General features: G+C 36.9%; 1 long non-coding RNA gene and 1 pseudogene across 1 annotated transcript; both read left to right on the top strand.

Moving 5' to 3' along the window:
* The first annotated feature begins 249 nt into the window (after window positions 1–249).
* LOC112766069 (uncharacterized) lies at window positions 250–4,285 on the top strand. The gene is made up of 2 exons (XR_003184091.3): window positions 250–384; window positions 3,943–4,285. It is a non-coding gene; the product is annotated as an uncharacterized lncRNA (long non-coding RNA).
* LOC140180939 (uncharacterized) lies at window positions 379–3,682 on the top strand (annotated as a pseudogene).
* Window positions 4,286–14,667: the final 10,382 nt, after the last annotated feature.

The raw sequence follows: 14,667 nt of genomic DNA, 5'->3' as shown, positions 1-14,667 counted from the left end.
AGCTTCTGTTTGAAGAAAAATTCTGCACTATGTTTGCAGCTCAGTCGGTTTTGTAGCCCATACTTGTTTTCGGAATTTTAATAGCCCTTCTCTTGTGACAGGTTAGCCCAGGTTCTTTACTTCAAGCCCCTTTGGATGATGATGCTAGTAGAGGCACGTGAGTATGGCTGCTTAGACACAATGATTGATTAAACAGCTACCATACAAGCTGTTTAAGTGTGAAACCAAAGAAACTCTAGACTTAATCCAGTTTATTGTTCCTATCTTTTAAACAACCTTTGCAGGGTGACAAAGCATCTTTGCGACACACAGAGATGCCCAATAGATTTGATAACTCCACCTGATGATTGTCATGTCAATTATACACTATCCTTCTCTCTTCAAGTAAGATTTGTTAAGTAATAGATTTTATTTTGAGTAGTTATTGTTGGAATCAATTTTTTCTCGCCCACATATGTTGCATTTAATGTGATTATATAATTTCTGAAAAACTCAGGGCTTGTAATAATACTCAAAAGAGTATTAGTTTTTGCTTATGCTGTAATGCTCAGTGTATATCTATATATGTATATTGTCGTTGTAAGAATATCAGAACTTTCTTGTATGGCTCTAGTACGGTGTCAAAGCAAGAGCCGTTACATCGTTGCCCGGATGTAGTGTTAAATGAGTAAGGATTCTCGCGTTTTCGTGAATGGACGAGGGTAAATAAGCTAGTTCACAAGGTAAAAGGCAAAGGTCGAAGTGATAAAAGATTGAGATTTGGAACATGGAACATAGGCACTCTAACAGGAAAGTCCATGGAGGTGGTGGACACCATGACAAGGAGGAAGATTAACATTATGTGCCTACAAGAAACGAAATGGGTTGGTGCAAAGGCTAGGGAGTTGGATACTTCTGGTTTCAAACTTTGGTATACAGGAAAGGTGAAGAATAGAAATGGGGTTGGAATAATTGTGGATAAGCAGTGGAAGAAGGACGTAGTGGATGTCAAGAGGGTGGGAGATCGGATCATTTCTATCAAACTTTTGGTGGAGGGAGGTGCTTGCCATGTGATTAGCGCCTATGCACCGCAAGTGGGTTCGGACGAACAACACAAGATAAGGTTTTGGGAGGATCTAGAGAGTTTGGTTCAAGGCATACTTTTGGGAGATAAGATTTTCTTAGGAGGAGATTTAAATGGCCATGTTGGAAGAGAAGTGACTGGATATGGGAGTATTCACGGAGGCCATGGTTTCGGGGTGATCAATGCCGATGGTAAAACTATTTTGGACTTTTCCTCAACCTTTGATCTTCTCATCGCAAATACATGTTTTAAAAAGAGAGACGAACATCTTATAACCTATAAGAGTGGCATGACAAGCTCTCAAATCGACTTCTTCTTGTTGAGGATAGTCGATCGGAAATTTTGCATTAACTGTAAAATTATCCTGGGAGAGAGTTTGACAACACAACATAGGGTGCTCGTCATGGATTTTCGCGTTGAGCAAAAATTGAGGAAAAGACATCATACGAAGAACCCAAGGACAAGGTGGTGGCGGATGAAAGGTGAGGAACAAAGAAGTTTCCTAAAACGGGTAGGAGAAGAGGCAAAGTGGGATGAGAATGGAAGCGCAAAAGAGATGTGGAGGGAGATCACAGAAGTTATTACGAGAACAGCAAAAGAAAGTTTTGGTAAATCTAAAGGAATAGGACCAAGAGACAAGGAGTCCTGGTGGTGGAATGCGAGTATACAAGAAAAGATAAAGATAAAAAGGGAATGCTTTAAAGAGTGGTCTTTATGCCGCAATGCAGATAATTGGGAAAAATATAAGGCAGCTAAGAAAGAGACAAAAGTGGCTGTAAGTGAAGCAAGAACAAGAGCATATGAGGGTCTCTACCAGTCTTTGGGCACGAAAGAAAGAGAAAAAGGTATATATAGAATCGCAAAGAGTCGGGAAAGAAGAACGAGAGATTTAGATCAGGTTAAGTGCATAAAGGATAAGGATGGAGAGGTATTGGCTCAAGAGGAGAAGATTAATGAAAGGTGGAAGAGTTACTTTTACGAGTTATTTAATGAGGGACAGAAGACTCTTCTGAGCCTTGGTCGATTATGCACAAGGAAAGAAGATAAAAACTTTGACTACTATCGAAGGATTCGAGACTTCAAGGTAAAAGAGGCTCTAAAGCAGATGAAAAATGGCAGGGCAGTAGGACCTGATAATATTCCGATTGAGGTTTGGTAGGGTCTTGGAGAAAAAGGCATCAACTGATTAACCATGTTTTTTAATAAGATTTTAAGGTCAAAGAAGATGCCTGATGAGTGGAGAAAGAGCACCTTAGTACCTATTTACAAGAATAATGGGGATATACAAAGTTGTAGAAACTATAGAGAGATTAAGCTTATGAGTCATACTATGAAATTATGGAAAATGGTGATAGAACGGAGGTTGAGAAAAGAGACACAAGTAACAGAGAACCAATTTGGATTTATGTATGCTAGGCAGATCTATCACTGAAGCGATATACCTATTAAGAAGGATGATGAAGAGATATCGTAGTAATAAAAGGGATCTACATATGATGTTTGTTGATTTGGAAAAAGCGTATGATAGGGTACCAAGAGAGGTCTTATGGAAGGTTTTAGAAAAAAATAGAGTAATGATCGCATATATTCGGGCAATTAAAGACATGTATGATGGGGCCACAACTAGTGTGAAGACTCAAGGTGGTGTGACAGAGGAATTCTCTATTGGTATAGGATTACACCAGGGATCATCCTTAAGTCCATACCTTTTCACATTAGTCTTGGAAGTACTCACAGAGCATATCCAAGAGCCTGTGCCATGGTGCATGCTTTTTACTGATGATATCGTCCTTATGGGAGAGTCAAGGGAAGACCTAAATAAGAAGTTGGAGTTATGGAGAGAAGCTCTAGAAGTGTATGGTCTGCACATAAGCCGTAGCAAGACGGATTATATGGAATGCAAGTTCAGTTTGAGAAGGGAAAACCCCAATATAGAGGTGAAGATTGGAGAAAAACATCCTACGAAAAGTTAAAAGTTTTAAGTATCTTGGGTGCATCATACAGGATAATGGAGAGATTGAACAGGATGTAAATCATAGGATCCAAGCAGGTTGGTCAAAATGACGGAGTGCATCTGGTTTTATATGCGACAAAAAAGTGCCTTTAAAACTTAAAGGTAAATTCTATCGCACCGCTATAAGACCAGCTATGCTGTATGGTACGGAGTGTTGGGCGGCTAAAGGGAAGCACGAACATAAGCTGAGTGTGGCAGAGATGAAGATGTTGAGATGGATGAGTGGTCATACGCGATTGGATAAAATAAGGAATGAAGATATAAGGGAGAGAGCTGGAGTAGCACCCATTGTGGAAAAGATGATTGAATCGCGTCTCAGGTGGTTTGGACATGTGAGAAGAAGACCGATAGAACATCCAGTCAGGAGGATGGATGAGATGGAAGATGGAGAAATGGCGAAAGGCAGAGGAAGACCTAAGAAGACCATCCATGAGGTGGTCAAACGAGATCTACATGTAAACGGTCTCTCTGTAGACACGATACATGACAGAGCACAATGGCGTCGTTTGATTTATGTAGCCGACCCCACTTAGTGGGACAAGGCTTTGTTGTTGTTGGTTATTGTCATCGGGTCTTGCACAGGAAATGGTATTGTTAAATTAGAATCTTATTGTGCTACTCTGTGTTTTTGAAGATTTGTCGTGTTGAGGATCTTGTAAATGGAATTATGAAAGGAAGCATAGTTCACATTCACAGGGTAAGAACTGTGATTGTTGGCACTGATGGTGTGCTTACTACATTAGAATTAGGTAATAGAAAAGTTCTTCAAGCCTTTCTTTGGCTGCTTTCTTCTCTTCCAAATTTCTTATTACAAAATAATGATAGTGTAGTTTTGGGATTCTGACTAGACTGAGACCTTTTTCAGGTTGCACTGAAGGTATTGGAAAGGAAAACTTTTTGAATGGAGCTGGTGGTGGTGCTGGACATGGTGGAAGAGGAGGGTCTGGATATTTCAATGGGAGAGTGAGCATTGGTGGTGATGAGTATGGAAATGCTATTTTTCCGTGTAGAGGTGGAATGATTGGTAAATAGTTTTGAATACCTTTAACTTGAATTGTTCAAGAAGGGATTCTCTTTTTATGTTTTTGGACTATTGAGGTGGATGTGGATAGCTGCAAATGCTATATCATCCTTATACAAAGGAAATTATCTATTTTTATAATTTTCAGTTGATATTCAATGATTTTTGTCAATTTTTTTTATTGTTTTTGGAGTGCATTAGAATATGTGTAAAAGCACATGCCAAATTTTTATTTTTAATGATAGGAATATAGTCATGCTTTAAAAGCGTGGCAATAGGTCCATGTTTCTTCGACTATTGGCATGCTTCAAAAGTGATACCATATCTTTTACTATTGGCACGCTTCAAAAATGTGCGGATATCTTTTACTTTTCGATACGCTTTTAAAGCATGCCAATAGGTTAATACATATGGCTACGCTTAAAAGCGTGGTAAAAAAGAAAGCGTGCTAATAGAGCAATCGGCACGCTGGCAGATATGAACCTTTCAAAAGCGTGACGATAGCTCAAAAAGCGTGGCGAAAAGCTGTTGACACCTTTTTTAGCACTTTTCGGCACGCTTTAAAAGCGTGGCAGAAAGCTTATTTTCTTGTAGTGTAGTTCGCAGTCGACATCCCCGTTGCCGGAGGCTCTTTATCCTTCCTCCGCATCGAGCTTGGTGACTTCATTGCCTTCTTTACTACAGGAAACATCCTCCTCGAGGCTGTTGTAGCGTTGTGTATTGGTCTTATACAGGCTTCGAGATGGTGGCAACTATGGATGAGGATGGCGGAGGTTGGTTGGGGATGGCGGAGGTGGGCGGTGGTGGCTGTTCCTCCATTCCAACATAGCTGTTGAGTGAAGTTGGAAGAGGGAGGTCGTTTACCCCTGACCATTTGAGGTGGATGGGGACAATTAACCCCCTAACCATTTTGAGGTGTCCACGTTTTGGTTGACGTGGATGGGAACAATTAAACCCCTGACTATTTGAGGTGTCATCCACATCAGCAAGCTAACACACGTTCACCGTGCCAGCTCAGTGTTTTCCGATCGTAGTTACCAGAGATCCACCCACAGTGACCACCTTGTGTCACGGACGTATGGGACAAGGACCGAAGTGGACTGCTTTATTCGTTAGGGTTGTTTTGTCATTCTGCGAAATAGTCAGGGACCGGGTTGGTAGTTCACTCGTTAATTAAAGGCATTATTTTGAGAGTGATTTTGAATTTAATCCTTGATAAAAGAGGTGAGAAATTTTAGAATGTTATTTTGGAAAATTTTATATTCCTTTTTAAATATAATATTTGTGTTTCATTAATAATTATTAATGTCTTGCACATGTTATATATGCTATCAATCACAGACACTTTGTTGAGTTGCCGTGTCTACTTGTCAGATACATTTCGTACACGACACTCTTTGACACTCGTCCGATATGCGTGTCTGCTGTGTCCAATCGTGTCTTAATAAAAAAAATAAGAGTTATGCTAGGTGTACACCAAAATCAGCCACAAAAGTCAGTCACCAGTATAAAATACATGCTAGAATGCAAATACACATTGAAAATAAATTAAACTACACATGTATTTATACACAAATACGTTGGTAATTTTCGTGGCTAATTTTAGTATACAAATAACATTTTTGAAAAAATAAAAATTCTTATCCAGACACGCTTGGACAATCTTATTATTAACATGTATTCTTGAAATAAATTTAGAAATAGTATATATTATTGTTATTTATTAAAACAAAAACTATTTAAAATACTTTATATAGTTAAAATAAGCCACTAAAAGTAATTAAAAAAACTATTTATATTTTAATATTAATAAAATATTAAATATTATTATCTAAAAAATACTTTATATTTTATATATATATATGTATCCCGTGTTTTATCAAATTTGAAAGTTCATGTATCGACGTGTTTCATGTTATGTCATGTTCCGTGTCCGTGTCCGTGTATCATAGTATATATGTGATTGGATAAGTGTTTTAATATATTTCAAAACCATAATTATAAGTTAAATCTATTAATTGCGTGACTTTTAATTGTGGATAGTTTATTAGCTATGTAGCACTACTGATAAAGAAAATATTAATTATGTATAATTGACAATTATATTAGAATGATTGATAATTAGAATGATTAATAATTAATATAATTATTTATTAAATATTAATTTTTATATAATTATAAAGATAAGAATATATTTTTTTTAATATTTTAAAAAAAGAGAGGTATATATATTAACACTAAAACGCATCATGCGCCAATATTCTTAGCGTCAGAATGTTTTCTATTGTAAAATAATATAATGATAATAATAATACATATTATACAATAAGTAACAAATTAGAATCTCTTAAAGTTGTATTTTATGAATTATTTTGATCTTTCAAATTAAAATTTGAATTTCTTGTCTGTCCCTGAAAAATTGGAAAACAAGTCATTAATTCCAAAAAAGGATAACGAATTAACTAATGTTAAATATATTTGAAAGAAAACAAAATAATAAATGTCATGAAAACATTTTTCTTTTGTAAGTTGCTTTGCATTTTAACCAACACTAACTATATTTGTAAGAGAAATATTATAAAGTTATTAAAATTTATTATTTTTGTCATTATTTAGTCATTAATGTTTAAAAATTGAATTGATAGCTAAATAATAATAAAAAATAATAAATTATAAATTCTAATAATTTTCTGATATTTCTCACTTAATGTATTTTCGCTAAAAAAGCATTGACCCTTGTATCCTTCGCGACAAAGACAATATGAATTTATTTAAGCCATAAATATGATTTGGAGTATGCTCATTATTAGGACTATAAAAGCAATTGCATATGTATTGGTGTCACTTATTACTATTTGTTAGTACATATATAGTGTGTCAAACTGAGAGAGATGGCAATTAGAACAAAGCCTTTTGTAGTGGTAATTTTAGTAGCTATTCTGGTGACAACACTCTTTGCAACAATGGTGGTGAATGCAGATGTGACTTCAACTTCTTCTCTTCGTGTTACAAAATTATCACGTGTCGTTCGCATGCTTAGAGTTACTCCAAGTGGCCCTAATCGATTGCACAATGAAATGGAACAATCCTCTATCCATGGTGCTGCGGAGTTGACCGGATCAAGATGATCCACATGCAATCACTGTGACTTAATAAGTCTAAAAGTTAGATTCAAAGTGTGATCCAAATTCTTAATGTTATGACTGTGACTTAAATGTAATATTTTTATGTTCCGAATTTCAAGTCTGTTCCATATGCCTGGAAATCTTTTACTTACATCGTCTACCGCATATTCTCGCCAACTCACCAAAATAGTTTTCTGCCATAAAAAATCTGAAATTAACTAGGATACCAGCTAATTCCAACTAACTATAATATGTGATAAGGATGCTGAATTACAAGTCATAGAAGCTGTTGAAACTACTAATGCTGGTGTGCTGAGTTCCGTGAGTCACAAGTTAGTTTGAAGGAAGTTAGTTCGCTGAGCTGTTAGTATACTTAGCTGTACACTTTCTGTTTTGGGTAGTTTGTTAGAGTTCAGTTACAGTCAGTCTTCTAGAATCAGTTGAGTATTCAGTTAGATGCTTCTAGAGCCAGCTTGCACTTGTACATATAAAAGCACACTCACCCCTACTGAAAACATAGTTCTAATGCAACAAACACAGAATGCACATTTACAAAGCTCAATTCTCTCTGTTCTCTCTATTCCCTCTCCTTCAATCTCTCACTCTCATCCTCTTCTTCCTCTGAGCAGTTATCTAAGCTTCTGGTACCTTTCATGGTATCAGAGCTCTAGGTACCACAGCTTTTGTAAGCTACTGAACAAGATCTAGCTCGATAAAGATGGCACAGAATTTTGTAGCGACGCCAATATCCATGAAATTGGATGAAAACAACTATCTACAATGGAAAGACCAGGCAGAATCAACGGTTGAAGGCAATGACATGTTGAATCATCTCACTGGAGAAGGCATTCCTCAAGCTTGTCTTCCAGATGGCTCACAGAATCCAGAGTTTCAGAAGTGGAAAAGGCAAGACGCTCTTCTGAAATCTTGGTTACTTGCTTCCATGTCAAATCCATTCACTACAAGAATAGTTGGTTGCACGCTCACATACCAGATTTGGAGAAGGCTGGAAGATAATTTCTCTTCTCAAATCAAAGCCAAGGTAATGCAATTGAAGAACAAACTTAGCACTATTCAAATAGGTGCATCAGTGACTGAATATGTGTTGTTAATAAAAAGTACTATAGATGCTCTAGCTTCGGTAGGAGAATCAATGAAAGAAAGTGATCATGTTAATGCAATTCTGCATGGCCTGACTGAGGAGTATGGAAACGTTGTGACTTCTGTCTTGACAAGATCAAATAGTATCACTGTAGGTGAATTAGAAGCACTGCTACTTTCTCATGAAAGTATGCTAGCAAGATTCAGAAGATCTGAGACGTTTGTACAAGCAAATATAGCTCAGCACTCACAGTATTTACAAAATCAACAAAGCCAATTTCCACCTCAAAATTCAGCAACAAGAGGCAATTTTAGAGGAAGTTTTCGAGGAAGAGCAGGAAGAATGAGTAGAGGAGGCAGAATGATGCAAGATCTGCGAAATGGAGGAAGAGGAGCATCAGGCCAGTATCCTGAAAATAAAGAAGCACAAGAACAGTAGCACTATGGTTATGGAAGAGGACAATATGGAAGGGGCAGAGTGCAGTATGGACAGTATGAAAGACCACAGTGTCAAGTTTGTGACAAGATAGGACATACAGCTAAGACCACAGTGTCAAGTTTTTGACAAGATAGGACATGCAGCTAAGACCTGCTGGTATAGATACAGTGAGGAAGAGCAGTATGAAGGAAACTACAGTGATCAATTCAATCAACCTAAAGCTAACCTCAGCAATGTACTGGCTACACCAGCAACCATCCAAGACCCAAACTGGTATCCTGACTCAGGAGCTACCCACCACATGACACATGATGAACAAAATCTATTTGAAAAGGAAGAATACATTGGTAATGAGCAAGTTGTGATAGGAGATGGTACATGTTTGCAAATTAATTCTGTTGGCAATGCATGCATTAAATCTGACTTGAGCTCTAGATTATTTGTGTTAAGAAAATTGCTATTTGTGCCTGAAATCACAAAAAATTTGATGAGTGTACATCAGTTCTGCTGTGACAATGGAGTCTTTTTTGAATTTCATGCTGACAAGTGCTGCATTAAATCACAAGAAACAAAAGAAATTGTGCTTCAAGGGAAGGTTGATAAAGGCCTCTATAAATTTCTCAATTTCATCACAATACACACACCAGCTGCATTTCACACTTCTCTGAATAATAAGACCAGCCTTCAGATTTGGCATGCCAGATTAGGGCATCCAAATCAAAATGCAATGACTAAAGTCCTAAATTCTTGTAATATTTCTGTTTTAGCTAGTAATCAAATAAAGTGCCCAGCTTGTTGCATAGGGAAATCACACCAACTCCCTTTTCCTACCTCACAAATAATGTATTCTAGCCCTTTAGAACTTGTGTATACAGATATATGGGGACCTTCATCCATTGCTGACAATAATGGAAATTGGTATTTTGTAAACTTCATTGATGCATTTTCAAGATTCACCTGGATATATCATATTAAGTCTAGATCTCAGTTAAAGTCAGTTTTTAATAATTTCCAACAGATGGTTGAATTACAATTAAACTCAAAACTAAAAGTGCTTCAAAGTGATAATGCAGCAGAATATAAAAGCTTGTCAAAGGCCTTGCAGGAAAAAGGAGTTCAACACAGGTTTTCTTGCCCTCATGTACACCAACAGAATGGTTTAGCAGAGAGAAAGCATCGGCATGTAGTAGAAATAGGCTTGACATTGTTAGCAGCAGCCTCAATGCCAACAACATTCTGGGGGGAGGCATTCACTACAGCTGCAAAATTGATAAGCATGCTTTCTACACCTGTCCTAAATGGACTCTCACCAACTAAGAAGTTACTGGGAAAGAAGCCCTCCTATGACAGCCTTAGAGTATTTGGATGCTTGTGCTTCCCACATCAAAGAGCCTATAACAAACATAAGCTTGCCTTTAGGTCATCTTCATGTACCTTTATTGACTATAGCACTACACATAAAGGATACAAATGTCTTACTCAGCAAGGAAAAGTTATCATAACTCCTCATGTAGTTTTCTTTGAAGATAGCTTCCCATTCCAACAAACAAAAAAGAAAGTCAACAATGCTCATAATTCATATGCCTCCACCTTAACAATTCCTACAATTCCAAGAATCCCAATACCTAATGAAGCCCTGCAGTAACAACAGCACCATCAATCATCAGAACCATCTTCACCCTACAATCTCAGAACTGACCAAGAACACAGGCCCACATCAGCAGTCCCAAGTGGTTCCAAAATTGAAGATCAAATGCAGCAAAGAGAAGCAGAAGTGTCAAGTTCAATCAGGTCTGAATCAACTCAACTAAGAAGAATAGCAGCATCAGCAACTCCCATCCCAGTCCATATTAATGACATCGAAATAGTTCTGCCACTCTCTGAACCAGAAATCCCTTGTGCAGCAAGAAACCCAACTAACTCACATCCTATGATCACTAGGAGCCAAGCTGGTGTGTTCAAGCCAAAAGCCTTTCAAGCATGTATGGAGCCAAGAAGTGTACAACAAGCCCTCAACTCACCTGAATGGAAAGAAGCAATGGACTTGGAGTGTGCAGCACCAATGAAGAATAAAACTTGGGAGCTGGTAGCCCTCCCTCAAAACATAGAAGCAATAGGAAGTAGGTGGGTCTTCAGGGTGAAATATAATTCAGATGGATCACTACAAAAATATAAGGCAAGACTAGTGACACAGGATTATGCACAGAAGGCTGGATGTGACTTCACTGAGACATATAGTCCAGTGGTAAAGCCTACGTCAATCAGAATACTTCTATCAATAGCATTGGCCAAGTCTTGGGTGATCAAACAATTAGATGTCAACAATGCATTTCTACATGGAGATCTAGCGGAAGAAGTTTACATGAAGCAACCAAAGGGGTACGAAATTGGTGACTCCTTACTGGTATGCACGTTAACCAAAGCCTGCTATGGCTTAAAGGAAGCGCCAAGACAATGGTATCATAAACTGGCATGTGGATTGGCAGAGATTGGTTTTTAAGCAACAAAATTAGATGTTTCTGTATTCTTGAGGAATGCAAATGGTATAAAAACCTTTGTATTGGTGTATGTAGACGACATCATCATCACTGGTGAATCTGAACAGCATGTAAGAGAAGTTATTGACAAACTGAATGCCAGGTTTTCACTTAAGGACTTGGGGGATCTTCACTATTTCTTGGGTGTGCAAGTAGCCAAAACAAAAACTGGGGGTTTGATTCTCTCACAGCAAAAATACATTGGGGCAGTGCTGAAGAAGGCAGACATGGTAGGGTGTACAAGCTTTCATACACCTTTACCCTCCACTGTAAAGTTGTCAGCCTTTGGGGGCTCAAGTTTTAATGATCCTCAACTTTACTGGTCAGTCATTAGAAGCTTGCAATACCTGACAATAACTATACCAGAAATCTCCTACTGTGTCAATAAAATGGCTGAATATGTTCAGGCTCCTCTGGACACACACTAGAAAATGGTGAAACGAATACTAAGGTACCTCAGTGGAACAAGAAACTATGGCTTGCATCTACACAAGGACTGCCCATTGCAAATAACAGCCTATAGTGACTCAGATTGGGCTGGAGACCCTAACGACAGGAAATCCACAAGTGGATATTGTGTGTTCCTTGGCTCAAACTTAGTCTCTTGGGCTTCAAAGAAGTAAACAGCAGATGCAGGATCCAGTACTGAAGTAGAATATAGGAGTATGGCTGATCTGGTAGCAGAATTGCTATGGATAAAGAGCTTAATGATGGAGCTGCAATTCTCACCAAATGAAGCACCACTGATGTACTGTGATAACTTAAGTGCAGTCCTACTAACAGCCAATCCAATTCTTCATTCCAAGTCAAAACATTTCGAGATAGATTTACATTTTGTGAGGGATCATGTGAATAACAACTCTGTCAGAGTAAGCCACATTCCAGGAGCAGTCCAAGTAGCAGACATTCTAACAAAGGCCATTCCATCAGAGAGCTTCATGCACCTTAGAACTAGGATGGGCATTGTTGAATTAGACCAACAAGAGGAGACAGGAAAACAAGAAAGAAAAGAAAGCAGAGATGATGATAAGGGTGCTGAATTACAAGTCATAGAAGCTGCTGAAACTACTACTGCTGGTGTGCTGAGTTCCGTGAGTCATAAGTCAGTTTGAAGGAAGTTAGTTTGCTGAGCTGTTAGTATGCTTAGTTGTACACTTTCTGTTTTGGGTAGAGTGTTAGAGTTCAGTTACAGTCAGGCTTCTAGAATCAGTTGAGTGTTCAGTTAGATGCTTCTAGAGCCAGCTTGCACTTGTACATATAAAAGCACACTCACCCCTACTGAAAACATAGTTATGATGCAACAAACACAGAATGCACATTTACAAAGCTCAATTCTCTCTGTTCCCTCTCCTTCAATCTCTCACTCTCATCCTCTTCTTCGTTTGAGCAGTTATCTAAGCTTCTGGTACCTTTCAATATGGATCGCAATAAAAAAGGTTAAATAACACAAAAATAAATTCCTAAACCTAATCCTAAAATTGAAAAAAACAAATGCACATCCCTTCTTTCTCTTCCACTCCCACTCACGCCGTTCATCTGGTTGTCTTCCTCTTCCACTATAGAGTTCTCTCTTGCGATTCGCCATGCCCAAGACCACCTTAGTGCCATCCCCTGCCCTGCACGATTTGCCGCGTCTAGGACCACCTCAACGCCCTCCCTCACAATTCGCAGCGCCCTCCCCTTTGCGATTCGCCGCTCTCAGAACCACCTCATTGCCTTTCCCCGCGCGATTCACATCACCGCCAACTACTGCAATGGCCTTCCCCTCGCAAATGCAGCGTCGCAGACCGCCCTCTCAAAGTGCATTCTTTTTTTTATTTGAATTTGTTTCTTTAACTATTTTTTAGATTTTTTTTAGGATTTCAAATGTTTCTTTTCATGGTTTTTATGTGGATTACTAGATGTTTCTTTCTTAGCTTTTTGGATATTTTTTTTTCGGGAGTAGGTGCGTTCCTTTTTTTTTTGAATTTTTTGCTTTAACTGTTTTTTCGATTTTTTTCTAATTAAATGGATGTTTCTTTTATAGGTTTCACATGTTTCCTTTTGAGTAAATAAATAATTTTTTATGTGGATTATATTATTGGACGTTTCTTTTTTAGATTTTGGAATTTTTTTTCGAAGGAAGGACGCAACGGCACGTGTTTTTTTGAAATTTAAAAAGTTAGCTCAAATTGACTGATATCTTAATTAGTTACTTAGCAAAATTATTTCTGCAAATATGTTCTATGCCACTTTCACTAATAATGTTAAATAATAATTGTTTATAATTTTGATAGTATAATCAATTTAAACTGATTTCTTTCAAAGTAAGTGTATTTTTCTGTAAAGGATATATTTGTCTACACTTTTAATTTGTTTAAAAAAAAAAAAATTAAGATAAAGTAACATATTTTCTTGATAAAAATACGGTGTTCATTTAATTTGAACATCCAGTTTGTTTGAGAAAACTCTGTGTGTAGCTACACCTGTATTGAATATATAAACATGTGAATGGTACAATCCTAAATTATTATATCTTTAGTTGCATGAACCAAGAGAGTGGTAGAGTGATTAGCTGAAAGAATACCTTGAATTAGGTCAACATATATAGCTATTTTCAAATTAATTTCCGCCAACACCTTATCAGAGTCTTTAACTCGAGCAAAATTATCATTGCCGACGAGCTAACAAAACCATGTGTCTTGGAACCACAAATTAATAAAAGTGTGTTTGGTCTGTGTGTTTGTTTTTTGTTTTTATTTTTAGTATTTTTTGTATTTTTGTATTTTTATTTTTATAAAATTTAAAAAATAAAAAATATTAAAAATAAAAATAAAAAATAAAAATACAAACTAAATGCATCCTAAAATTTTTTAGATTTTACTAAAATAAAAACTGCTTGTTTCTTTGGCTTATTTATTTTTAGAATATTTGTATTATATAAAGCCAAGTGTTATTGTTTTATTGATTAAGTTAGCGGATTTTTTATTTTATTAAATAAAATAAATATAATATTTATCGAAATAAATATTTTTTTTCAATATTTACCGAATTAAATTCTCTTACCATAGCTCATTTACACTGTAAACGAGATATTTTTTCACGTATCTCGTTTACAGTGTAAACGAGATATGATAAGTAAGACGGACACGTGCATATCTCGTTTACAGTGTAAAATATCTTGTTTACACTGTAAACGATATATATATATAACAAATGTTCAGGTTCTATAAAAGGATGTGTAACCCTTGGTATTCTTCACACACATTTCATTTCCTTCTTCTGTCTCTTATTTCTCTGAAAAACATAGCTGAATGGCCAGTAACAATCCATTCATAGTTGTGCTTCTTTATCCCAATTGTCGCATAAGGAATGGCGACAATGGGGT

This window comes from Arachis hypogaea, chromosome 17 (genome assembly GCF_003086295.3).
Source record: "Arachis hypogaea cultivar Tifrunner chromosome 17, arahy.Tifrunner.gnm2.J5K5, whole genome shotgun sequence".
Lineage (NCBI taxonomy): Eukaryota > Viridiplantae > Streptophyta > Magnoliopsida > Fabales > Fabaceae > Arachis > Arachis hypogaea.
This window is presented reverse-complemented; position numbering and strand designations above follow the sequence as displayed.